The sequence below is a fragment of the Heloderma suspectum genome, chromosome 5 (assembly GCF_057233095.1).
Source record: "Heloderma suspectum isolate Gila_16-S chromosome 5, 16-S_ref, whole genome shotgun sequence".
Classification (NCBI taxonomy): Eukaryota; Metazoa; Chordata; class Lepidosauria; order Squamata; family Helodermatidae; genus Heloderma; species Heloderma suspectum.
The window spans coordinates 21,292,653-21,317,115 of NC_139462.1; the positions used below are offsets into that span (position 1 = coordinate 21,292,653).

The 24,463-nt window shown below is 45.1% G+C and overlaps 1 long non-coding RNA gene across 1 annotated transcript; it reads right to left on the reverse strand.

The window, feature by feature from the left end:
* Positions 1 to 2,542: 2,542 nt before the first annotated feature.
* Positions 2,543 to 10,783, reverse strand: LOC146343679 (uncharacterized). Its single transcript, XR_014792561.1, has 3 exons — positions 10,418 to 10,783; positions 6,932 to 6,993; positions 2,543 to 3,187 (listed from the first exon to the last, which is right to left on the reverse strand). It is a non-coding gene; the product is annotated as an uncharacterized LOC146343679 (long non-coding RNA).
* Positions 10,784 to 24,463: the final 13,680 nt, after the last annotated feature.

Genomic DNA, 24,463 nt, shown 5'->3' on the forward strand with positions numbered 1-24,463 from the left:
ATAGAACATGAAATTTGCACAAATTTCCACAAATTTCCCTAAATTTGCACAAATTTCCTCCATAGACTAAAGTGGGGCTGATTCAGTCTACAGGGAAAATTTTCACAAAACTGAACTGGGAAAGCTGCACAAATTGAACAAGAGCACACATCTGACAATTTGCAAACAATTTCAGTGGACATGCACTCACGATAGAAGCCAGGGCTTTACAGTGGATGCTCACATGGTTTGCAAGCAAAAATGAAATTCTCATACATCCCTATTGTGAGTCTGTACCCAGGTTCAGCTTGCTACAGTCCTTATGGTGTCGGAAACTACCGAATGAAGTTACAAGCTCACTACAGACCTTCCCCATCCACGCAGGGAGATTAGGGGTGGAGCGCACGGGGCTGGCACATACGTTCCCATCTGCCCTCCGTGCATTCTAGTTCAGAATGCCTGAAGAGGGCTTCTACACAGTCCTTTAAGTTGGGGTGGGAAACATGTGGTCCTCCAGATGTTCTTGGACTACTACTCCCAACATCCCTGGCTATGGGCCTGGCTGTCTGGGGCTGATGGGAGTTGGAGTTCAACAGCATTTGGAAGGCCATAAGTTGCCCTCTTCTGTCTTAAAGGTATAGGCCCCCTGGCCCCCTTTGTATCTCATCATCCTGTGATCAGGTTTCCTACATCCCTTGCACTCAAAATAGGCTATTTGGATTCTGAGGTTTAGCTGAATCCCTTCTCTAATCTCTGTGTTGTTTGTAGTCATGAAAATATAATGAAATTCCATCTTAGTATTCCCCCACCCTATCCTTCTGCTTAAGTGAACATTTCTTTAGAAGACATTTCATTATACCCACTGATTGGGGCCTTAAACAACTACAAACCACAAAGAGAATACTCTGATGTGTTCATCATGGTGGGTGTCTGATGGGAATTATGACCAGGTGAAGTCTCTTTTAAAACAGAGTCCTATTATTTATCACCTTCTGTCTCTGTCTTTGTCTCGGTGTGGATTCACGGATGGACCTTTTTGCAAAGTTATAATTTGGATGCGAAACAATTATCTCAAAGCAGTTAGCCAGAGTGGAGCTGGATGCACAAATTTATCTTCTTTCTCCGTCTTTCAGTGGAGAGCATCTATCTTCCGTGACCTCTTGATTACCGAAGCCTTCAAAATATATTCTTTGGTCTGTGACACCATGCTCGGTGCTGGGCTGAGCATTAAATATCACCCCCAGTGATTAATTGGAAGTTAATTAAATCCATCACTGAAACAATGGGGAGGCAATGAGCTATGTAATCATTGAAATAGTAAATGAAATGATGTAAGGACCTTCCATCTTGCTTATTGACAGTGATGGAGCAGTGGCAGGCTTCAGCTGCTCAGCCGAGTTTTCTGCCTGACCACGTCAACCTGTTCAGAGACACAAACTCTGCAATAAGCAGAGCGCTGAAGAAAAGCAAAGAGCTTGTCTACACTCCTGCCCATGACAGCTCAGAAAAGAAGCCAGAAGCATGTTGTTTTGCGGCCTCCCAGTCGGCTGTTGACTTAAGTGATATCGCACTAGCCAACCTTCAGGCAACGTATCCTCAGAAATGCATGGACTGTCCTTGGGGTCTGCAAGGTGGTCCTTTGGGCACCATTGTGCCCATGGACCCCTCTCTTGGAGAAGCCCTCCAGGCTCTCTGCCCCTCCTGATATTATTATTCTGCATTTATTTTTTATGTTTTAAACCCTAGAATGCTGGCACACTGCCAGCTATCTTCTTTCCAAGAATGCCCCTGATCTCCATGTGAGCTCCGGAGGCATTCTTAGAAAATAAAAATGGCACGGGGTGTGTGAAGTGGAACAGCCCAATCTGGGATTCCCCCTCCCCAGGTCATGTTAGTGTCATGTTAGCCTCAGAAGGTGGAATCTGCCATATCCTATGGTCCCTGGGGTGCTTTCCCCATGAGGATTGCTCGGAGTAAGCCCCACTGAGAGTTTCGCCTGGCACCTACATTGTACTCCTTCCGGTGCCAGCTGAAGAACTTTTTATTCTCCCAGTATTTTAGCATCTAACTTCCTAGCCTTTTAGCTCTGGTGTTTTAAATCTGCATTTTAAATCTCTGCATCTCTACTAGGTTTTATTCTGGTTGTACTGTTATATTGTGGTTCTAAGCTTTCATATTTTACATTGTTTTATGCTGTGCTTTGTGGTTTTAATCTTTGTGAACCACCCAGAGAGCTTCAGCTACTGGGTGGTATAGAAATGAAAGGAAATAAATAAAATAAATAAATTACATATGAGTAGACATGCATTGGACTGCACTGTAAGACTAGGATCTAAAATTGCGAGGTTAGGGAAGCACTGCTCCAGTTTGGACAAGCAGGTTTGGTTGCCAATGGATCATTTTAAAAAAATTAAAATAATAAAGAGAATGATACAGAATAAAAAATAAATCCTCTTCCTAATACATAGCCTCTGATACATAAATTCAAACCAATGAATATTGTCCTGAAGTGAACTGTTGCAAAATGTGAAAGAAGCACTCAATTTCTCAATAAATCTATTTTCAAATATTTGATTTTCTCTTACCTTTATTAAATAAGTCAGTTTCATCATAATAGCAATATCTAAAATGCTAAAAACAAACGAACAATCAGACAAGAGAGGGGCAATACTATTTTCCAAAAGCAATGCAATAAGAATTTTAGCTGCTGTAAATAAATTAATAATAATCTCTAAATCAGACACATCTACACACTCTTTTAGATAAATCAAAAGCACCCTTAACAGATCCCTTGGTATATACCCCATTATGAGCTCAATATAATGCAAAATCAAAATCCAATATGAATTAATTTTAACACAGTGCCAAAATATGTGCATATAATCTGCACTATGATCACCTCACCTTCAGCACTTGTCATGAGTCAATTTATATATCCTCTTAATCTTATATGGTGTACAATACCATTCTTGTGAATGCTTAAGGAAATTACGCAGGTGAATCTCACTTCCAGAAATTCAGCAGAGCCCACATGAAAAATAGCTGGTTCTTCCCCCGCAGTTCTGCCCATCTTCAATACTAACATGGGCATTTGGATCAGATGCCATCTGTGGGAGGCTGGTGGATAGATGGTCTTTTCTTGTGAGGCTAGGATGATGTTAAAAGTTCTGGCTTTGGTCTCTCTTCCAATTCTCCAGTTTGTACAGTTCTGCAAAAGTCATTGAGAAATCACACAAAGGCCTGCGCTCTGGGCAAACACAATAATTTGAAGAAAAACACACACACACACCAAAGGAAACAAAATCGGCAGGCCATGTGGAAATGTAGCTTTCCTGGTGTGCTATCAGCCTCTCTGCCAGGGCACAAGGATGAAAGCAGCTGGGAGGAAAGCAATTGAGGGCACAAGGACAAACCAGCTTGGCCAACACACAGCAAGCATGATGACTAAGTTTGGATTTAACTTGGAAATTCATCTCTAGAGGTTGTGTATTTTGTGAGATACATGTATTTGTGTGTGTGTTTGTGTGCATGCGTGCCAAATTAACGCAAGCTCTATTTTAAGATTCTGTGACCCATGTCACTTGCAGTCTTTTACAAATTTGAATATATGGGCTTATTTGCATAATTCAATCTGTTTCTGCTGGTCAGGAGAAAGGACCATGAATTATGCAGGAAACTCAAGCCCCGCTGTCTGAACGCTGTCAACGTGGTGCAGTCCTGTGCATGTTTAGAAAGAAAAAAAAGTCCTACAACTCCCAGCATTCCTCAGCCAGCCAACCTGGCTGGGGAACGCTGGGAGTTGTAGCACTTTTTTTCTGTCTGAACATGGGATTGCACCCTTAGACTCTCTCTGGCTTCAGACATTTTACCATGCATCCCCCACACATTTTTCAAGCCTGTCATAAGGACTAAGAATGTGCTTATTTAAGAAGGATGAAAACAGAAATTTTCAGGCTGTTTCACTGTGTGCTCCATATCAAATTAGGAACATCTATTTATTGTATTATTTATTTATTTAGTACATTTATAATCCGCCCAATAACAAATGTTATCTGGGTGGATTACAAACAGTTAAAAAACTAAAATGCCATATAACAACAGTTAAAAATATAAAATACAATACAAATATTTAAAAGAATAAAATACAATATAATGCAAAACAATAAACAGGTTGGAATCAATAAAATGGCCATACTAACCTAGAAGTAGGTCTCTAAAATGCCTGGGAGAAGAGAAAGGTCTTTGCCTGGGGTCAAAATATAACAATGTTGGTGCCAGGTGAACCTCCTCTTTGGAGAGTTTATTCCATAAGTGGGGTGCCACCACTGAGAAGGCCTACTCTGACAGGCAGTGGGTGTTGGTTTTTTTTCCAGTGCTTGCTATCTGATCGTTTTAACTGGAAACTCGAGGGAATATACCTAGGACATTCTGTATGCAAACCATGTGCTCTACCATTGAACTATCTCCTGAAAGGAGATCAGTATTTCTGAAATTTAATCCTAAGTGGTGTCCCTAGCACCTAGTATGAGATGTAAATGTTGTTGAACCATTTGGAAACAGTGACCTCAGTGCTATCAGATTTAATACGTATTTGAGTGGAAAATTGCACAGGAAGTCCAGCACAGTCACATTTGACTTCAAAAGAGGAAATTTCTCTAAAATGAGGGAACTGGTAAAAAGAAAGCTGAAAGGGGGAGTCAAGAGGGTTAAATCCCTTCAAAATGCTTTGAGGTTACTCAAAACCACAATAATAGAAGTTAGGAAAGGTAGCACCAAGTCCAAGTGATCACCAGCATGGTTACCGAGCAGTGTCAAGGAAGCTATTAGGGAAAAGCGGGCTTCCTTCAGAAAATGGAAGTCTTGTCCAAGTAAGGAAAACAAAAGGGAGCACAAGCTTGCACAAAGGCGATGCCAGCAGACAATAAGAGATGCAAAAAAAAAAAAAAGCATTTTGAAGAGCATATCACTAACAATATCAAGGCCAACAATAAAGAATTCTTTAAATATATCAGAAGCAGGAAACCAGCATGGGAGGCAGTCGGACTCTTGGATGACAATGGAACTAAAAGAGAACTAAAGGAGGACAAGGAGATTGCAGAGAAGCTGAATGAATTCTTCTCATCGGTCTTCACTGCAGAAGATATAAGACAGATACCTGTGCCTGAACTGATATTTTCAGGAAGGGAGTCTGAGGAACAGAGGCAAATAGTGGTAACAAAAGATGAAATTCTCAACCGTATTGATAAATTGAAAGCAAATAATCAGGCCCAGATAGTATCCATCCTAGAGTTCTCAAAGAACTCAAATATGAAATTGCTGATCTAACCAAAATTGTATTTATTTATTTATTTCCCACCATTTTCCCTCTTTAAGGAACCCAAGGCGGCGTACATAATCCTCCTCCTCTCCATTTTAGCCTCTCAACAACAACTCTGTGAGGTATGCTGGGCTGAGAGTCTGTGACTGGCCCAAAGTCACACAGTGAGCTTCTATGGCCTAGTGGGGACTAGAACCCAGATCTCCCAGTGCCCAGTCCAACACTCTAGCCACTATACCACACTGGCTCTCAAAATATGCAAAATGTCCCTATGATCAGCCTCTGTACAAGAGGAAGATGGCCAACGTAACACACATTTTTAAAAGGGGATCCTGGGGAGATCTGGGAAATTACAGGCTGGTTAGAGTAATGCCTGTTCCAGGTAAATTGGTTGAAAGCATCATTAAAGATAAACTTAGTAAGCATATAGAAGGACAAGCCCTGTTGAAAAAGAATCAGCATGGCTTCTGCATAGGTAAGTCCTGTCTCACTAACCTTTCAGAGTTCTTTGAGAATGTCAATAGACATGTAGACAGGGGTGATCTGGTAGAAATTGTCTACTTGGACTTCCAAAAGGCTTTTGACAAAGTCCCTCACAAAAGACTCCTGAGCAAACTTAGTAGTCATGGAATAAGAGGACAGGTCCTCCTATGGGTCAGTAACTGGTTAAAGAACAAAAAGCAGAGAGTAGGGACAAATGGTAAATTCTAGGGATGGACGAAGGGACTTACCTCGTCCCGCAGCTTGCTTCGCGGTGGGGGGGAGGCGCTTCGGTTCTCCCCCCGAAGTTCAGGTGAGGGGGGGGAGGCGCCCCGCCTCGCCCGGCCAAAATTCAGGCCTGGGGGGGAGGTGCCCCATCCCTCGCCGGCAAAATTCAGGCCGAGTAGGAGCGCCCCGTCTACCCGGCCACAAAAAAAAAGTAAAAAAAACAACAACACACATACACCCGTGATAGGCTACGTAACGATTTACGTAGCCTATCACGGCTAGGTTTCCAAAGTCAGCCGTGATAGGCTATGTAAATCGTCACGTAGCCTATCACGGGCTCCCATGGGAACCGCCATTTGCGTTCCTTATTTTGGCACGTCTAGTCTACGTAAAGATTTACGTAGACTACGACGAAAATAAGAGCAACGCAAATAGCGTTCCCTTATTTTCGCCATAGTCTACGTAAATGTTTACGTAGACTAGACGTGCCAAAATAAGGAACGCAAATGGCGGCGCTCCATGGGCGCCACCATTTGCGTACGCGCTTTTTTTTTTTCAAAGTCACCCATGATAGGCTACGTGACGATTTACGTAGCCTATCACGGCTGACTTTGGAAATCTAGCCGTGATAGGCTATGTAAATCGTTACATAGCCTATCACGGGTGTTTGTTTGTTTTTTACTTTACTTTTTTTTTGTAATGGCGGCGGCGGCAGCCCCCTACGAACCCGCCACCGCCGGATGCAAAAAAAATCCCAACTTCAAGTATAACCTGAGGGGATCTGAGCTAGTAGTGACCAACCAAGAAAGAGATCTTGGGTTTGTCATAGACAGCTCAATGAAAACGTCAGTGTGCGGGTGCTGAAAAAAGGCAAACTCCATGTTAGACATAATTAGAAAAGGAATAAAACAGCCAATATGATATTACCTTGATACAAATCTATGATGCAACCGCACTTAGAATATTGTCCACAGTTCTGATCACCACACCTAAAAAAAGATATTGCAGAGCTGAAAAAAAGTGCAGAAAAGGGCAACTAAAATGATCAAGGGGCTAGAGCATCTCCCCTACAAGGGAAGTTTACAACAGCTGGGATTGTTTAGCTTGGAAAAAAAGGAGGGTACCATAAGGGGAGACATAATAGAGGTGTACAAAATTATGCATGGTGTGGAGAATGTGGATAGTGAGACATTTTTCTCCCTCTCTCACAATACGAGAATCCGGGGTCATGCATATTCTTTAGAATCCGGCCCCCCGGAATCCGTGGCGGAACAGCTTCCTCCCCCCCGCCCCCCAACAGAATCCCCCTGGGAGGGAACTTACTTGGGGCGGATGTGGCGGATTTGGCAGCGGCGGCTCCAGCAGCAGCAGCTCCGACGGCGGCGGCTCTGGCAGCTGGTCTCCTGGCCGGCCGTGGCCGGGCTGCTGCGGCCGCCATTGGCGACCTTGCAGCTGTGATAGCCTATGTAAGCATTTACGACGTAGCCTATCACGGCTAACCCCCCCCCAAAAAAAAACCACCAGCGTACGCAAATGGCAGCGGCTACAGTGGCTGCCATTTGCGTTCCCTATTTTTCACCATTCTAGCGTACGTAAATATTTACGTAGGCTATTACGGCAAAAAAAAGGGGAACGCAAATAGCACCCACTATGCTATTTGTGTTCCCCTTTTTTTCGCCGTAATAGCCTTGCAGAATCGGGGCTTCTCCACGATGTTTTTTTTTCTAAAATTGAGGCATGATCTTCGAAGCTTCAAAGTTGTGAAGCTTCACAACTTTGAAGCTTGGAAGATCATGCCTCAATTAGAAAAAAAAAACATTGTGGAGAAGCCCCGATTCTGCAAGGATAATGCCTGAATTTTAAAAAAACATCCCGAGCAGGGGATCGGAGGGAGTAAAACTTAGCTCATTTGAGGGATACAACAACCCCCTGCTCAATGCAGGAAGCCTGATTCCCAGGCGGTTGCCCATTCAACTACTGACCGAGGCTGACCCCGCTTAGCATCCGAGATCAGACAAGCGCGCACAGGAAAACAGCAGGAAAACAGCACAGCGCTCGAATGTGAACTGAGCTTGCGCATTCGATGAAGCACTGCAACGAGTAAATGGGTGAGTGTGAATAATCACATTTTAATGCGAGAGCTTTTAACCCGATGGGACACCGAATTCATTGCGATGGCGGGTGCAATGTAGATCGGCCCCTTGTCACTCAAGTAAGGCTCCACTGGAACATGAAGGCCTTTTATACTCCTTCTGTCGAGGAAGTTCTAATGGCCATCTTGGGTGGGCGGAGTCAGTACAAGGCCCAAGGGTACTTCATTGAGAAACTACTACCTGCAGCTTAGTGGCTCACCACACAGAGCAGTTGCATGATGTGGGAGATTATGCAGATGGACTCCTGAATGTTTATATAACTGTTCTTAACTTTATTTAATGAACTGTTAACAAATACAGAATGTAAGCAATATAGGAGAGCCACTGTGTTCTGGAATAAGGAATACCCTTTCAAATATGGTGCACCCCTTACAAAGTCAGGGGTGCACACCAACTTTACTTGGGCCTGTTCTTTACTAAGCCACAACACATAGAGGAGGCCAATAAATTCACATACAGAGAGAGAGAGAGAGAGAGAGAGAGAGGTATCCTTCTGGATGAGATGCATGGAACAAAAGAAACAAACCTTGTCCCAAATAGTCCCCAAACTTCCAACAGTGTACTCTGGTGCTGTCTGCAGGTCACTAGTCACCCACAAGGTACCTGGCATTTATGACGGAGGTCTTTGTTCAGTATTATTTGGAACATTTGCCCCTGTTCAAAGCAGTGCAACATGACTTGTGCAAACAGGGCTTCCAGCAGTGCTTGCCATTTATTTCCTGATGTTTTTGGTAAAGCTTGTGCAGTTCAACTACTGGTTAAGTCAACTTTAACTCAACATTGATCCACAGTAAACTATGGCCTTATATCAACATGTGCTGCGGCTCTACATGTATTGGGGCAGGGGAGCCAATTTTCCGACATGTGCAGTCCTCCACTACACGTAGAGCATTATTTTTATTTGTTTACTTAGTTCTATTTATATCCCATCCTTCATATAAAAAACCCCAGGGCAGGTGCCAACAATACAAAAAACAACCAACAATAAAAGAAAAGAAATCACTCAGCCTCAAATAAAACCAACAGATAATCAGCAGGAAAAACAAATAATCAATGGTAGATCCAGTCCTATTCATTACAGCATCAACTACCTATTCATAAGTGCTCGAGTAAACAGTGGGTCTTCACCTGGTGCCAAAAAGTTATTAAGTTGTCACCAGATGTACCTCTTCAGAAGGGCATTCCAAAGTCACACCACCACCATGGAGATGTCACCACTCAATGTCCTTCCCCAAGGGGTGGGACAATGAGATGGGCCTCCCCCACAGATCTAACTGTCTGGTTCAGGTACACAGGAGACCCCCTTATACTGAGTCAGATCATTGGCCCATCTAGTGCAGTATTGTCAACACTGACTGGCATCACAGCTCTAGTTTCTGGGTGTTTTTCCAGTCCTACCTGGAGACGTGAAGGATCGAACCCAGGACCTTCTGCATGCAAAGAATATGCACTACCACTGAGCAACACTCCTTCCTCTCTGGCAGGGAGAGGCTTTCCTATATACAACCCCAAGGGGGTCACATGTGATATGATACACCACATTGGGTCAACTTCCACAGGAGCGGCTTCACTCTCCACAATCTAACTCAGGTGCCAGAATAATTCAGCTGTCCCGCCCTGGTCAAAATCTGCCATAAACATGGCATTACATAGTAATGAGGCCTGTTGACAAAAATAAGTAACTGTGTTCTCCTGTAGAATTCAGATTTAAAACAAAATGGGGCTTTAAAATCAGACCTTCATTCAGTTTACAAAGAGTTTCTTTGCTTCTTGGTTAAATGTGTAATGTGCCACCCCATCTTCTTGACTGATGTAACTCAGCAAATTGGGCTGGCGAAATCAGCAGGTTAAACTGCTTTGCATGTGCTTCATTGTCTTCCCAGTGAGGCCTTCTTGAGGCCTTCCCTTCTCAGACAACACTGTGGGAGATTCAATTAAGCTAAAGTGGCTGCCATCAGTCAACCCCCTTGAAAGCATAAATAAAGGCACGCTCCAGAGTCCTGCAGTGCGGTTATGACAGGAGAAAGCATGGCCTTCAGACGGTCACAGTAGAGTCAGGGTATGTTTTGTTTTCGGATGTGCTAATAAAATGGGAATAAAGGGAAAACGGAGGACTTTCTAACCAGAGCTGAACATGTGAGACAGTTCCTTACGGTACAGCTGAATGGAAAAGAAACCACAGAAATTAGTCTGTTCAGGGACATCCCATATTTTCGGAAGTCCAAATGCTAGGGAGCTGGAGTAGAAACTCACATCCTACCTGCATCTGCTTCCCTCCTTTGCATTCCATCCAGGTCCTCAACCACTGAAGTAAAAGCCACATGGGACGAGGGGCCTCCTCCCATTACTTGAAGTACTCCTTGGGGAGAGCCTGTAGCTCAGTTAAAGAGCACACACTCTGCATATATAAAGAACCCAGGTTCTATCTCTTCTTGCATTTCCACTGAACTGGGTTTCAGGAAGCTGGGCAAACACACATGCCCCATGCTTTGAGCACTTCCCTTACCAGAGAAGAAACCAGGAAAACCACTGTGACAAAGCCTGCAAGTTTTTCAATTGCACAGAACTCTTTTGTCAGCCTGAGCAGAGTCTCCACCTTCTACTGGGAAAGTTACTCTAGAGCAATAGAGCAGACATTTAAGCTTCTTTGAAATGTTTAATTATAATGTGGAATACAAAAAATAAATAAAAATAAAATAATTATTTGAATAATAATTCTTTTTAAATAAATACTGTTTCAGACTGGATATAAATTACTTGGGGGTTGATGTTTTTTAAATCCTTTATTTGATTTTTGTAAGAGAAACAATAATAAGAAGGGAAAATAAATTAAAATACAAGGGGTATCGTAATATAACAAAGACAACAATGAGGGAAAAAGTACAGTAATAGAAGTAATGAAGGTAACATTCATTACAGGGGGGAAAATAAGATTATACTGGAGCAGCCATGAAATTATATAAGAATATGTCCAATGAGAATGACTTATGTGCTTTAGCAGCATGTCAACAAGTTGATTGTTGGTTGACAGACACTATGAGCTTTTCCAAGTAAGTTAGATTTCAGATTGTGGCACATCAAATTTGTTTTCCATTCTGACTGATAAAACATTCTGTGCTGTTCAAAAGCATGCATGTTTCTTCACAGTGGCTTCCTTATTTTCTTCTATAAAAGGGAAAAGCTTGAGGCGTGCAAAATGTTTGCAGGGCTCTGAGCTGGTCCTTTTGACTTGAGCTTGCCCCCCAGACTAATCTAATAAGCTATTTGAGAACCACACCGTTTCACCACAGGGCCCCTGCCAATACAATAATCAGTGCATGAGCAATTCCCGATCCTGACTGAATCCTGGAGACAGACAGTTTGGTGTAGTAGTTAGAGCGTTGGACTGGGACTTGGGGGACCAGGGTTCTAGTCTGCACTCGGCCATGAAACTCACTGGCTGATTTCGGACCAGCCGTTGACTCTCAGTCTAACCTACCCCTGCCCCGCCGCCCCCAGGATTGTTGTGAGGATAAAATGAAGAGGAGGAGAATCTCATGTACCCACCTTGGGCTTCTTGGAGGACAAGTTGGGATATAAATGTAACAGATAAATAAATACATCCTGAGAGATTCCAGAAGCACAATGAAGTTTCCTGTGGCACCTTAAAGTTTAACAAATGTTTGTGCCGTAAGCCTTTGCGAAGCATCATCAGAGCCCACTTCATCAGATATATGTATGAAATATCCACTTCAGTGTGTGTGCGTGTGTGTGTGCATGCCTGTATCTACATCTATATCTATCCTGAGTACATAGAGAAGGAGAAAAATATTGTTTGTTTTGCGAAGGGAAGTCCAAAGGTCAAGCAACTCAAGCAATAGCACTAAAATACCAGTGAAATGTCTAGCTGCCTTGAACATATTGTGGAAAGGTGGGATAAAAATGTTTTCAATAAATTCAAGAAATACATAGATGTGCCATGGTACTAGGTGGAGCACAAATTAAAACAGAATCCAGTTTACCGTAAAGAAGATACAATCAGAGTGGGTGTCACCCACTCCAGTCTAGCAGCCTCTGGAGATGAATAGGCCTAGCAAGATCAATAGTGTAAATATGCATCTAAAGACGGATTATTCCTTTCTGTAGTGAGCTAGCCACTCTCAGCATCTCCTGAGACCAAGTTCCACAGCGTCAAAGTTGCTAATGAATTGATATGCACATATTTGTTAATGAATTGATTTATGAATTGGTATACACAGGTTTGCTAATGAATTGAAATACGCAGTGGTGCCGTTAAGTCATTTTAGACCCTGGACCCCTATTTAGCTAGTAATAAGTCTTACATCACTTACTTCAAACTGTAGTAAGCCAGCCCTGATGTGTTTGGGGGCCCTCCTGCCCATTCTGCTGAATAGGTCCCAGGACCTCTGCCCCAAAGTCCCTCCTTGATGACACTACTGCATGTAATTGGCAGCTTCATGCTGGAGTCTCCCTTTCAAACTCTTGATAGTGTTGCTCTAAAACATATAGGGTAAAAATGCACAGTAGGATTAAGAACATAAGATGAGCCATTCTGGATCATACTAAGACTCCATCTAGTCCAGCATTCTGTTCACACATTGGCCAACCAGCTGTTGACCAGGAACCCACAAGCACGACACAAGTGCAACAGCACCCTCCTGCCCATGTTCCCCAGCAACTGGTGTACATAAGCTTACTGCCTCTGGTACTGGAGGTAGCACATAGCCATCAGGACTAGTAACTAGGGATGTCAGAGAATTCCACCATGGATTCCAGTGAGGCCGGATTCATTAGAATCTGCCCCGGCGGAATCCGTGGCAGAACAGCCTCCCGCCCCCGCCCCCCCCTGCGAAATCCCCCCGCGACGGAACTTACCTGGGGCGGATGCAGCGGCGGCAGTGGCTCTGGCGGTGGCTCTGGCGGCAGCAGCGGTGGCTGGTCTCCCGGCTGGCTGCGGCTGGGCTGCTGTGGCCGCCATTTGCGTCCTTGTAGCCGTGATAGGCTACGTAAGTATTTACGTAGCCTATCACGGTAAAGGCAGCCACGCAAATGGCGGCCGCTACGTAAATACTTACGTAGCCTATCACGGCTGCTTGCAAGGATGCAAATGGCGGCCGCTATGATGGCCGCTATTTGCGGCCGCAGCAGCCTGGCCGTGGCCGGAACTCTGGCTGCGGACGGCCCCAGCCAGCGCCTCCGCAAAGCCGGCCAGGGAGGATTCCGGGGGGAGGGATGGAGCGCTTCCCCCCCACCGCGGATGCCCCTGCACGGAGCCAGGTAAGGGATTCATACATCCCTACTAGTAACTATTGATAGCCTTCTCCTCCAGGTAGTTATCGAACCCCCTTTAAAAGCCATTGAAATTGGTGGCCATCAGTACATCCTGAGGTAGCAATTCCATAGTTTAACTATGATCTATTGTAAGGGCTGGTTTCTAAGTTTATAGTTCCATTAGGTGACCTGCTGTTGCTAGTCAGTAGCCGCTACAGATTGGGGGATGGTGTGTAGCTAGAGGCAGGCCTTCCTTCCACCCAAAGCCTGGGAAAGTAATAATCTTAAAGGATGAGCTCTAGATGCCCCAGAGCAGCCTTTCCCCAACCTGACGCCCTCCAGATGTGCTGGACTGCAACTCCCATCTAGGGACATAAAAATTGTGTTAAATCTGTCCCATTTGTGTTTCATGGATCATCAGGCATCTTTCCTTCCATCATCCACTCATTGATAGAATCAGATTTTGTATACCAGAATGTTGTTCTACTTACTTTAATCTGCATTAGTGCTAATATGCATCACTACGAATTAATGCACATTAGCTCTAATGTGAATTAATGCAAATCCCCTCCCCCAAGTGAATAACTGGTCCACATGTCCGATCTCATTTGAATCCATTGCGGATTTCTCTGACATCCCTACTCCCATCATTTCCAGCCAGTCCAACATATTTGGAGGGCACCAGATTGGGAAAGACTGCTCAAGATGGTAGCTGGAAGTATGTAGGTATGTGTAATAATTAGTTGATTTCTGGAATAAGGTGTTATCCACATGCCTCTTGCATAGTTGTATGCAAGTTGTATAGTGGGGTCTAGAAAATGGACTGTCTACATGATGTGTTCTTGGCCTAAGTTAATGGTAGAAATAATTGAAGTCCTGATGGAATGGGTCCAGATAATGATGACATTGCTGTCTCCCCAGTAGAGGCAAGTAACTAAGTATAGGTTGTGTACCTATGTGTTGGTGTACCTATAGGTGTATGATTGTTGGTGTACCTATAGGTGTACCATTAGGGATGTCAGAGAATTCCGCCATGGATCTCGGTGAGGCTGAATGCCAGTGCATTTGGCCCCCCAAACTCCGTGGCGGAATGGCCTGCCACTCCCCCGCGGATCCCCCCCGGGACGAGACTTACCTGGGGCGGATGTTCCGGATGGCGGCGGCTCCAGCGGTGGCTTTGGCGGCGGTGGCGGCTGGTCTTCCGACTGGCTGCCGCCGCCATTTGCAGTCTGTTTCCCCCCCCCCTCCATTCATGGTAGGCTACGTAAAGACTTACGTAGCCTATCACGTCTGGGTTAAAAAAAACAAAACAAAACGCGTACGCAAATGGCGGCGGCTACGGCTGCCGCCATTTGCGTTCCTTATTTTTGGCCGTCTTAGTCTACGTAAATATTTACGTAGAGTAAGACGGTGAAAATAAAGGGGAGCACAAATAGCATCCGCTACGCTATTTGCGTTCCCCTTTCTTGTCTTTGTCTTAGTCTATGTAAATATTTACGTAGACTAAGATGGCCAAAAATAAGGAACGCAAATGGCGGCGGCCATAGCTGCCGCCATTTGCGTATGCATTTTTTTTTTAACCCAGACATGATAGGCTATGTAAGTCTTTACGTAGCCTATCACAGCTGAATTCAGGGGCGCAAGCGGCGGTGGCTATGGCCGCCGCCATTTGCGTCCCTGCTAGCCAGCAGCCGGATGTCCGGCTGCTGGCGGAGCCGGCCGGCGGCTCTGCGGAATCCCCATGGAGCGGAGCTGGCCGGCCAGGATTCTGGCGGGAGGGACGGAGCACCTCCCCCCCCAGCAGAACCCAGCGGAGCCAGGTAAGCGGAGTTTCATACACCCCTATGTACCATTGATCTGATGATACAAGGTGTACCCAGATCTGATACAGCTGTGGCTAAGGATAAATTGGCAAAGCTCAACAGCCAGATGTGCTGCGTCATCATCAGGGATAACATTCTTGATGGCTTATAATCCTTCTTTGTGTGAGATATTGATGTATAAACATTCCACATCTACGGTTCTTCTGGGAGATCATCAGTGCACTGAAGTTTCTTCAGGAAGTTTGTACTGTGTTGGCATAGGGCCCAGTGGTGGCTTCACACCTTGGATAGCTCCTCTAGGGTCTGACTGGTTCTGATGGAAACCTGAAGCGGATTCACCACCCCATTGACATCAGAGCCACCAGCCTCCACTGATAGGACCCAAAAATAAAGTCCAGAATACCAGAGAATCCTTGTGAGGAACTGGAAGTAGCTGCAGTACTCTCTGCACAGTCTTCCCCAGTATGGTGAGATATATTTTATTTCTATTTTAATTTTAGGAATTATTTCCAAATTTAGTTCTATACATATACATTAGCATATGCAAATCTCAAATCTGTGTCCTCTTTTTAAATGTACTTAAATGTATTTATTTTTACTTGCAGGATTTATATACCACACTATATCTAACAAGATTCCTGTGTGGTGAACAATAAAACAACACAAAAAGAATCAAAATACAGAATTAAAAGATTTAAAATCAGGTGATGCCACTAAAACTGTGACTGGTCAATCAGGGAAGGCTTGTGTAAATAAAAATGACTTCAATAGTCACCGAGAATGGAATAGCATTGGTGACCACCTGACATCAGTGAGCAGGGAGTTCCATCGAGGGGGAGCCAGTACATCGACGGCTCTACTCCAAATGGACTCCAAACGGACCACAGGTCCATGTGGAACACCGAGAGCACCTCATCTGATGATCTCAGTGACTGGGTAGGCTGGTAAGGGAGAAGGTACTCTCTCAAATGATAGGAATCATTTCTGGTGATGGATTTCCACTTTGGGGGCAATGCGTAAGTGGCCACCTTACCAAGCGCTGGCTTTTGGGTTAGGAGTTGAACCAGAAATGGCCCAGCATCTAAGATATGCATCCTCTGTATTTTCACGAGGAGTTTCAGTGCTATCCTGAAACAGGTTAGTTTGAAGCTGGATCACCACACGCAGCGAAACGAAGTGGGAATGAGGTGGCAGAATCTCAAGGAGATAAAATGGCTTGTACCGCTTCAGACTGGAGGTAAGACAATATCATTTTTTATTGGTCACATATATTAAAATAGCTTCTTGCAAGTAGAGAACAAGTATAGCCCACAGAAGGCTGGCTGAAGCCTCTGTCCTTGCTATTCTAGTTTGGTTATTTTTCCTGGCAGGATTTTTTTTTTTTTACAAAACCATCATTTACAAATGATATCTCCCACCTGCAATCTGAAGTGGTACAGCCCACCATATTCTGCCGTACGTGTACACCTGACCTGATAAATGGGCATTGAGGTAGAAGAGCTTCTAGCACTGAGGTAGAAGAGCTTCTAGTGCAGGACATCTCATATTTGCTCAGGATCCAGTGAATCCTCCCAGCAGCCTTGCCTAGGTTTAAAGTTCAGATATGCTCAGATAAGGAACAAAGCCTGCTGAGAAGGATGTGCAGTGATTAGAAGCTACTTTGAGTGAAGAAATTCTAGACTTTTCGAGACAGAATCAAACCGCATATGGTGATGCTGCTTCTTTTTATGTGGTAGCCTTTCACCATTGCTTCTATTGAAATTTCTGTCACTACTGATCATCCGCTGTATATTTTGTGGCTTTTGCATGCACACAAAAAGTCCCATTCCTCATACCCTCTTTCTTCTTTCTAATTCCAAGGGGCCTTTTGAGTGGGAAACAAAAGGTTAATTTTCTCTAGCTTGCCCAGACTGACTTAATGTAGCAGAAGGCAGCAAATTGTATTGATTTAGTGACATGCAACTGTCCAGAAAGAGCTATTTATACATTATTCAGGACAAACACTGTCATAATGGACAAACAGCAGCAGCATCTGGGATGTTAATGTCTACAAATAAGATTATTCTTTGAAAGGATTAGGACGAAGCATTTTGTGTAATTAGATTTCTCCGTTTCAGGAATGAATTGCCTTTTAGCAGTAAAAGCTGTCACTGTGGGAGCCATTAGCTCCTTATAACTGAATTAAATGCATAATTAGTGACATGATCGCATTAGGATTTGTTTCAGTTTTAACTAATCCGAGAGGTGTGTGTGCGTGCGTACGAGGGGAGGGAGGTGGTGGTCTTTTCCAGGTCACTGCAGCCCCTCTCAGCTGGGATAGGCCTCAGCTGGCGTGCTGAAGTTGGTAAAAGTCAGGCGTATGTGAATCGGAGCCCAGGCCTCGCCACGGCGACAGCTAAGCTATTCATCACTAGTTGGTGGGTGACAGTGACTGATGGGATAGGCCCGGGCCTGGCACTTCACCAGTGCAAGAATCATACGAGCTAGAGAGCAGAATGACAGCTAGAGCGCTGTGTCAAGTGGCGGAGAGACCAGAGCTATTAATAATGTGTGCCACATGATCTGCGCCGCCAGAAAACAATGATTTAGACATTGGTTGGAATAAAGATTTTACATTTAGTCTGGGGTGACTCTCCGAGCACTTGTGGAATAAATCGCTATTCAATCAGCATGTATGAAAATTAGGCAATGAATACATTAAAGGTTAGTCAAGGGGGAGGCAGGAAAGGAAGCCAGGGGAGGGGGCAGGATGGTTAAGCCACCATGAAGGATGGAGACTCTTAATCACCACCACCCCCAGTGAGGGAAGAGCACATTGTGGCATTAAAAGGAGGTGGAGACGGTTGCTTGCCTGCGTGCTTGCTTAAAGGTTTCCCTCCTGGTGGAGATTAGAGCTACAGAGAATGTGGGACCTTCTGCTCGCTGGATAGGCTTGGAGCTGTCTTGAAGGGTCTTCTGAGACTCTGTTGCTCAACAGCTGGCAAGCAAGCCATATTAGCCTTTCAAACCTCTGCCTCTTCTTCTCCCCAATCCAGGGTTGGCCATACCATGAGGCAGAGTGAGGTAGTCGCCTCAGGCAGCAGATGCTGGGAGACAGCAGCAAGGTGCTGGAGGAGACAGCTGTGAACCACACAGCCTGCCTGGTGCCCCCTAAGCTAACCTGATGCCTTCAGATGTGGTGGACAATGCTGTCCCATCACCACTGTTGAAGAAAGATTAAGCTGCCAGTCCTTTTAGCCTTTGTACATGGAATGGGGGCGGGGCACCATGTTGTCCTTCATCTCAAGCAGCAAAACAACTTGAGCTGGCCCCATGCCACCCCTTTGCCGTGGTTTCCTTTTACTAGGTGCTTCTATAGGCCACCACAACCCAACTCCCGCCCTAACAAGGACGACACCGATCAAGTCGTAGAGTGGCCATGTGCCCTACTTTACTGAGGACAGTCCTCTATTTGAAGGGCTGTCAGAGGACAAAGCTCTCTGGAAGGTGGCCAGGTTTAAAGATGAATAACCAGCAGAAGGCAGAGCACGGGGCCTGAAGTCACCCATCAACAGTTATCATCATCTGGACAGCAGGCTGAACAGCAGGCTCACAGGTCGCCTGGGCACAGTCTTCCCCACTCTGGTGGGTTGTACTGCATTTCTGTCTCAGTGATAGCAGTTATTTCTAAATGTGCTTGTATACATATAAATTTGCGTATGCAAATCCATGTCTTCTTTTGTCCTCTTTCGGGGGGAAGCATTTCCTCTTTTTTGGTGATGTGTAAGTGGCCACCCCAGGTGGGGGCGGGCGGGCTGGGAGAGAGACTCGGAGACCTGATATATTTGTGCTTCTCATCTGAAAGTTGTTTCATTCTTTATAATGTTTTGCTTATCAAGATATGCAGACTATATTTTACCACAGGAGTGGGTAAAAGGTAGTCTGTAGATCACTAATGGATCACTGGCCAATTTCTGATGGCCACCTGGTGCCTGCTAGGCTGGGATTCTTGCAAAAAAAAATGCTGGACTGGATCTAGCGAGGCATTTTTCATTCGCAAGAGTGCATAACTCTGGGTCACCTTGCCTAATGCAGAACTGATATGCCCTAACTCTTCAGAGATTCTTCCTAGTTTTGCTTTGTAAATATGAACCTGCCTGCTTCTTAGGATCTTTATCAGAGGTCTTGCTTTATATCTCATTGCCATGAGAAATCCAGCTGATAGGAACACCGGAGAAGGCCTTTTTGGTGGTGGTGGCCAGTGTGTGAAACTTTAAGTCCGTCCCTGGACTTTAAGTCCGTTTGGCCTCCAGACTGCAACTAAATATTGTTTTATTTTGCCAGGCTTTGGGCTACGATTAATTTGTTTCCTGGCTTTCTGGGTTTTTAAAATGTCCTGCTATTATACGATTGTCAGTTTATTGTGTTTTTATTTATTTGTTTGTTACATTTACATTTGGGAGGAGCTGTGGCTCACTGGTAGAGCACCTGCTTTGCATGCAGAATGTCCCAGGTTTGATCCCCGGCATCTCCAGGTAGGGCTGGAAAAACTCCTGCCTGAAACCCTGGAGAGCCACTGCCAGTCAGTATCAGCAATAGTGAGGTAGATGGACGGATGGTCTGACTCAGGATAAGGCAGCTTCCTATGTTCTATGTTCCTATACTGCCTTTCCTCTAGGGATGGCGGAGAATTCCGCCACGGACTCCAATGAGGCTGGATTCGAAAGAATCCGGCCCCCTGGAGTCCGTGGTGGAACTGATCACTCACCTCCGCCTTCCCGGTCCATGTTGAACCTGTGGAGCCGGCCGCCAGCTCTGCAGGGCTGGAGAAAGTCGATACGGCCAGCAGCCATTGCCGTGCCGTATCTCTGTGTAAGTCAGTCCCCTGGACAGTCTGCTACACCATTTGCATCCCTGCTCACACGATAGGCTACGCAAATATTTGCGTAGCCTATCACGGCCAAAAACAGGGATGCAAATGCCGTAGCGGACGCCATTTGTGGCCGTGAAGCTGGTCGATTAGCCTAAATGCAGCCGTAAATGGCTGCATTTAGGCTAACTGACCAGCTTTACAGCTGCAAATGGTGCCCACTATGCCATTTGCATCCAGGGGACTGATTTACACAGAGATACGGCACGGCAATGGCTGCCAGCCGTATCAACTTTCTCCAGCCCTGCGGAGCTGGCGGCTGGCTCTGCAGGGATTCGAAGCGGAGCCGGCCTGGACAGATTCCGGGGGGGAGGAACGGATCACCCCCCCCCCATCGAGGATTCCGGGGGAGGAATGGATTGTCTCTCCCCTCCCCCCCTGCGGACCCCCGGCGGACTGGAGGTAAAGGATTTCATACATCCCTACTTTCCTCCAAGGAGCCCAGGACAGCTTGCATGCTCCTCCTCCACTATTCTATGATTCTATGGTACATTATGCCTGCAAGGATTCACCTAATAATCTGAATTATAGTTGGAAGGGGTGTGGTCAGATTGGTTCATATTTTCATCTGTGGTGGGAATGTTCAACAGTGCAAAAATCTGGGGACACGATTGCCAATTATTGTCAGGAATTTCTTCACATTAGACCACAGTAACTCCTAAAGCGATGCTTCTTCATCTTTTTGAACCTAATGACCATGGATTCCTGCATACAAATCTTCTTAAGCAATTGCATACAGCTGCAAAGTCATGTACAGCTTGTAATTGGAAGTCTCCAAAGCAACCAACTAAAGAGCAGGGGGTTGATAAAATTTAGGAGACAATGGCTAGGTATAAACTTACTCAGCAAGAGGAGCAAGCAAGGAATCCTAACTTTAAGAAAGATATTATGGCACTGAGGGACATCAGAGAAATCCTCAACAGAATCAAATGAGTTCAGATTTCTATGGATCATAGAATCATAGAAGAGTAGGGTTGGAAGGAGCCTATAAGACCATTGAGTCCAACCCCCTGCTCAATATAGGAGTCCAAGTGAAAGCATCCATGACAAATAGCTGTCCAGCTTCATCTTGAATGCTTCCAGTGTGGGAGAGCCCACCACCTCTCTAGATCATAGAATAGTAGAATCATAGAATAGAAGGGTTGGAAGGGGCCTACAAGGCCATCGAGTCCAACCCCCAGATAATTGGTTCCATTGTCATATTCTCTAACAGTCAGGAAGTTTTTCCTGATGTTCAGCTGGAATCTGGCTTACTGTGACTTGAGCCCATTCTTCCATGTGCTGCACTCTGGGATGACCAAGAAGAGATCCTGGCCTTCCTCTCTGTGACTACCTTTCAAGTACTTGAAGAGCGCTATCCTATCTCCCCCCAGTCTTCTCTTCTCAAGGCTAAACATGCCCAGTTCTTTCAATCTCTCCTCATAGGGCTTTGTTTCCAGTCCCCTGATCATCTTTGTTGCCCTCCTCTGAACCTTTTCTAGATTGTCTGCATGCATCCTTCTTAAAGTGTGGCGCCCAGAACTGGACACATTACTTCAGATGAGGCCTAACCAGTGCTGAGTAGAGGGTAACTAGTACTTCCTGTGATTTGGAAGCTATTAATCTATGAATGCAGCCCAAAATAGTATTTTCCTTTTTTGCAGCCGCATCACATTGCTGGAATGTGAAGTCCCCCATTACTACTACATCATGCTTCTTTGAAACATTGGCAATTTGCTTTTCAAAAGTGTCATCCTCGTCTTCTCCTTGATTGGGTGGTCAGCAGTAGACTCTGACCACCGTGTTCCTTTTATTCTTTGCTCCATTTATTTTAACCCAGATGCCCTCGATGGGGATACCAAGCTCATCCTCCTCTATTTCTGTGCAGAGATATGTATTTTTTAACATGAATCCAACCCACGGATTCCACAGTGGACCAGCTTTTCCTGAGTTGCATGGATTCTGTGGACTTGTAGGCTGGGTAGTTTTTGTTTGTTTGTTTGTTTGTTTGTTTTACTTTCTGGAATTTTGCATAAATTTAGCTGTAGGAAAATACATAAAGTAAAAGCAAACATCAGCTGAAAATGTGCCTTTGTCCCATAGGCGGAGGGAGGAATCCTATGACCTCTAGACAGCAGATAGATGGCCATAGGACATCTTGTTTTCCAGGAACCGACCTGCCCCCACTTCTGTGCTGCCTCGGAGGCAGCGCAGAACAACCCCGTACTCCATGCTCGCAAGAGGAGTGTAGAAAGGCTGAAAAGGGGAGTGTCTGGGGTGCGTTCCGGGGCAGGGATGGCGGAAAAGTCTGTACAACACGTACAATGCGTCCTCCTTCCCCACTCACCCCCCCCCCCAATGTGGCTAGACAGGTGAATCAGCTGGCTAGCAGAAAATGCAGGGCAGGAGGAGCGCAGAGGGAACAATCCCCTCCATGCTTCCCCTGCCCTGCATTGGATAGGTGGTCGCCTCCGAGTTCAGAGCCGGCTGCCTATCTGAATAGGATTGCGCCCTAAAGCACAAAAATGTGCATTTGGGGGGATTTGTGCATTTGCACATGTGCAAATTTGCGCAAATTTGGGAAATTGGAAAAAAATCCAATTCTGTCAATGAGTGGATGATGGAATGAAGGGCACCTGACAATCTGCAAAATGCAGATGGAATGGATTTTACAAAATCTGTACATTCCTGATGGTACCATGGTTTCTATTTATTTCCTATGTTGAAGCTCTTCAAACTTTTGATCAAATTCCATCCAAGTACAGTTGCCTATATTTTTTCTGACGAATACACACATACACAGAAAAACAAACACAGTCACACACACTCCTTTTATGTGCTGTATGCATTGTATTTTTATTCTTTCATTAGATACTGTGCTTCTACTTAGGCCATTTTACTGTAGATGTTCCATAAGCACAGCGGATATAGAGTAAGAATTATAATTAGTGAATTCCTTTGTTTAGTGATCTTGATTTATTATTATGTTTCTTCTTCTCCTTCTCCTTCTTCTTTGCCTTTACTTTATTAACTTTATTTCAAAAGCAAATACAATTTCATAGCAAAAAAGAAAGGGAAAAAAAGAAATCCTAGTACCCCAGTACCCGTCATCCTAATGGCTCTTGCTTGTGGCCAGAGAGGAGGACCTCTGATGCTGATCTTAATGCTTGGGCAGGCTCACACAGGTGTATTTCAGCCTTGGCTAGGAGAAGGCCTATCCCCCAAATAGGTTCAGGATCTTGGATAGCTCCTTTAGAGTTCTGGCTGATTCTGACTGAAACCCAGAATGGATTCACAGCCCCACTGAAACTGGAGCCACCAGCTTCCACTGAGACCATGGGAAGCTGCCTAAGAGCAGGTCAGGAAATTTCAACACTGACTGGCAGCTGCTCTCCAGCAGAGAGAGGTCTTTCCCCATCACCTGCTTCCTGGTCCTTTTAAATGGAGATGCCACGGACAGAACCTTGGGCATTCTACATGCAAAACAAGTCCTCTGATGCTGAATTTCAGCCCCTCTCTGAGTAAAGAGGGAGAAATACCTGGACAGAGGGGGCCACATAGAGGTTGGTTGCAGGTAGGGGGAGGGTTCTGCAAACCTTACCCATGTGCTCCATCCCGCTTTTGTTTTTAAAATTAGCCCCACCCCCAATTTCTATGTGATTGAGGTAATTGTCTTTTGTAAGACTTGGAGCCTACTTGTTCGTCTGATCTCCCTCTTCCTTCTTGTCTCAATTATCATGTTTTTTTTCATGTGTCCCACTCCCTGTGTGAGGCCCAGGAGCAACTGACCCCATTGACTCCCGCTCCTAAAAAAAAGGTACAGTGTTTAAAGACATTAATCTCCTACCATACTACATAGTTTGGCCCCGGGAATATCTCTTTCAGCCGCTTTCACCCTTTCTCCCTAGCAAAAATCCACACGCAACTCTCCCATCGCATTTTTGCAGCTGTTCTTAAAATCAACTCCCATGCCTTGACATGGCCTGTCCCAACCTGGCGCTGCCTAGATGTGTAGGACTACAGATCCCATCACCCCCAGCCAGCATGGCCAAATGAGCTGTCGTCCCAAATATCTGGAGGGCACCAGATTGGGTGAAGGGACTACCTTTCAGGGGGTCCCTTTCCCATTCTTTCCAATGGGGAATGTGCAAGGAACAGTATGGAATAGCAAGAGTGGGCAACTTGCAGCCCTCCAGGTCTTTTGGCCTACAACTCCCATCAGCCTTAGCCAACATAGCCAATAGGGCAGGATGATGGGGGCTGTAGGCCAAAACATCTGGAGGCACACATATTACCCACCCCTGTGTGATGGGCATGCAAAATC